This window comes from Triticum dicoccoides, chromosome 3B (assembly GCF_002162155.2).
Source record: "Triticum dicoccoides isolate Atlit2015 ecotype Zavitan chromosome 3B, WEW_v2.0, whole genome shotgun sequence".
Classification (NCBI taxonomy): Eukaryota; Viridiplantae; Streptophyta; class Magnoliopsida; order Poales; family Poaceae; genus Triticum; species Triticum dicoccoides.
The window spans coordinates 862,186,957-862,189,936 of NC_041385.1; positions in this window are offsets into that span (position 1 = coordinate 862,186,957).

A 2,980-nucleotide genomic window follows, 5' to 3' on the forward strand; every position below is an offset into this window, starting at 1 on the left:
TGTGTGTGTGTGTGTGTGAATTCCAGTTAAATTAAATGGATATAAATGAAAATAGGGGATATGTAGCCTCTTTGTCGTCTGCTAGCGGACGGCCTTTGCCGTCCGCTAGCAGACGGCAAAGAGGCCACATGGCAGTCACTTGTGCAAACTGGGAGCACTGGCTGCCTATTGGTCAGCTATGCCGTCTGCTGGCGGAGGGCAAAGACCTTTGAATCTTTGTCGTCCACTGGCGGACGACATAGATGGCCACGTGGAAGCTTCCCAGTACTAACCTTACTGAGCTGTTTGCCATCCGCTGGCGGACGGAAAAGACATTTGAATCATTGTCGTCTGCTGGTGGACGGCAAAGAGGGCCGTTAACGCCCTAACGGCTCTGACGCCACCCCGCTGCTGTTTGTAGTCTTTGCCGTCTGCTGGCCTCAGACGGCGGACGGCACAATCGTTTGCCATCAGTTTCTCAAAAGCGGACGGCAAAGGAGGCCTTTGCTGGCACCTGTTCAGACGGACAGTTTGCCGTCCACTGGCGGACGACAAAGATGTTTCATGTCCGGGATCTATGCCTTTGCCGTCCGCCATGGCGGACGGCAAAGAAGTGGATTCCAGTAGTGATACCTGCGTACGCCGTGTTAAATAAACAATCCTAGATCTTTACACTCCTGTTATTTGCACTTGTAATAGGGAAAAACTGGCCGAGAACCATTCCATAACTAGTGATACTATCAAGCACTTAAGTCACATTGGAATCACAAAGTATAATTGGGTACATGAATTAAATTAACTAGTCATCGACCTGTGCATCTGCACGGGCTAGCACTTTTAATTGGTACAAATATAAAACGTTTGAACATAGTATGAATATATTCTTTTGTGAATTATTACTACTATTATTATATTCTAGAAAATATAGTTAGAAATTCAAAGTTGTTGCATTTATCATGTATTCGTTACATATAAGTTCAAAAAATATATAAGATCAAGCGACGTATTGTAGCATTTATCTTCCTTTCTTTACCCTACATAAAAAACATATTTTTTTCCTTTTTTTTCCATGGAAGCAATATAAACATTTATGTTAGGACCCTTCACGTATTAATTTCACCAAGTTTGGTCTGATTATCTAAGAATTTGTTTCTATACACAACAATGGATAACATATGTGATACTGTAGCTAATTATAAGTTCTTGTGTTAAGCATTCTTACAGAATTTCTTTCATGATTTTCTAATACCTTAAGAGACATAGGTTGTTCAGATTTTATGTTTTAATGAATAAATTATTAAACAATCCTTTTTTTATTATTACAGAATTTCTTGTATGATCAAGTTGCTGGGAACTGTGCGATAAATTATTCAGATTTACGTTATCCTTATCCGTACCAAAAATTATTAAGTGTTTTTTTGTGGCTTGATCCAAGGGTTTATGTTAAGAGTGTGCCTGATGTTTTAATACTATCCATCCTTACTACATACACATACATAATTTTGTGTACATCTTTGTGAAGAATGATAATACATCCGTTTTTTGGCAACTGTATTTATTTAGATGATTTAAAGATATTTTGACAGCTATACTTTTTTCTTATTTACTCAATATCATGGGCACATTTAATATTTAAAATGTTGCCTGCTGATTTTGCTTGTGTGTACGACACCCATCAAATGTTGTTTGCTTGTACGCCCTATATGGGAAACATGATGTGATGTACACCTCTTTCCTGGGCCCCTGTGCTATATGCACCAACAAAACTCGCCAATGAAAACAGAATCACAATTTAAGTGGCGCAATAAGGCCAACCGAAGAACTCAAAACTTTAGTTTGATTCCTCAAAAATGAATTTACTCCCCAAAAATTAATATACTCCTCAAAAATAAATAAACAGAAAATACCACCTAACCTTGTTCTAATCTGATTTCCTAGGTTGTTCATCTCGTTGAGTATATCCTTTAGTATTGAGTCTTGACTCGATCCAAGTCTTTACTTGCCGCACGCCATCTATTCCATCTAGCCGCCCGTCTCGACGACCTCCTCATCCGTACTTCACATATATAACTGTGAAACCCATGTCTTGCCATACAAAATCAATTATTGTGGGATAAAATATGTTACTGAAATATACATGTGGCCAGAACTTGGAAACTGCGTCTGAAAGGTCAAAGTGAAATATGATCAGGAGATCTGGATATGCATGTTTGAGTGGATTGTACATGCTAAATCAACATACCATGGGTGAAATCGTGTAGTATAGAGTATATATGCGTAGACTGCTTGATTGGGTAGTTCCTGCTAAATTAGTATCATGAGATAAAATCATGTACATATACATGATGGATTGCTGTACTTGGAAATCGAAATTCATATGCTGAGGTTAATGTACCTGATGGGTTGCTGTAGTTGAAAAAAGAGATTGAATGGTTGGAGACGAACACCATTGGGAGAGCTGAATAGACTTGATAAGACGGAGGAAATAACAAACCGCCACCGAACATTGGTAGGAGAGCACAATTTAAGGGGAGGAGGAGGTAGCGGCCATGTAGGACTCCATGGAGATTTTAATTGGCAGTATATTTTATTGAGATGGAGGCTTTTACGGGCAATCAATCAATCGGATTGTGGTTTTATTTTCCTTTTTTCTTTCCCTTTTTCGTTGGAAGTTTTTTAGGAGATTCCGCTTTCCTTCTTTATTTTGATTGAGGGAACGGCTGGAGTTTTTTTATTTGTTTCATGAACGTGGGTCGTCTCAGATCGTTTTTCAATGGGACGGGACAATTTGTGTTACGCAAATTTTCATTCTATCCTGTACGTAAATTCTAAAATCCAATGGTTTAATTAATTTTGATGATGTGGATTAATTAGAGTACTTGAAAGGTGCCTCCAATTAGTAATAAGAAGATGTATATGGCTTAATGCCACTGAATTTAAAGAGCTTGATAAAAAATTATGACAGACCTGATAGTGACGATGCAGAAAACAAAGGGAAGGT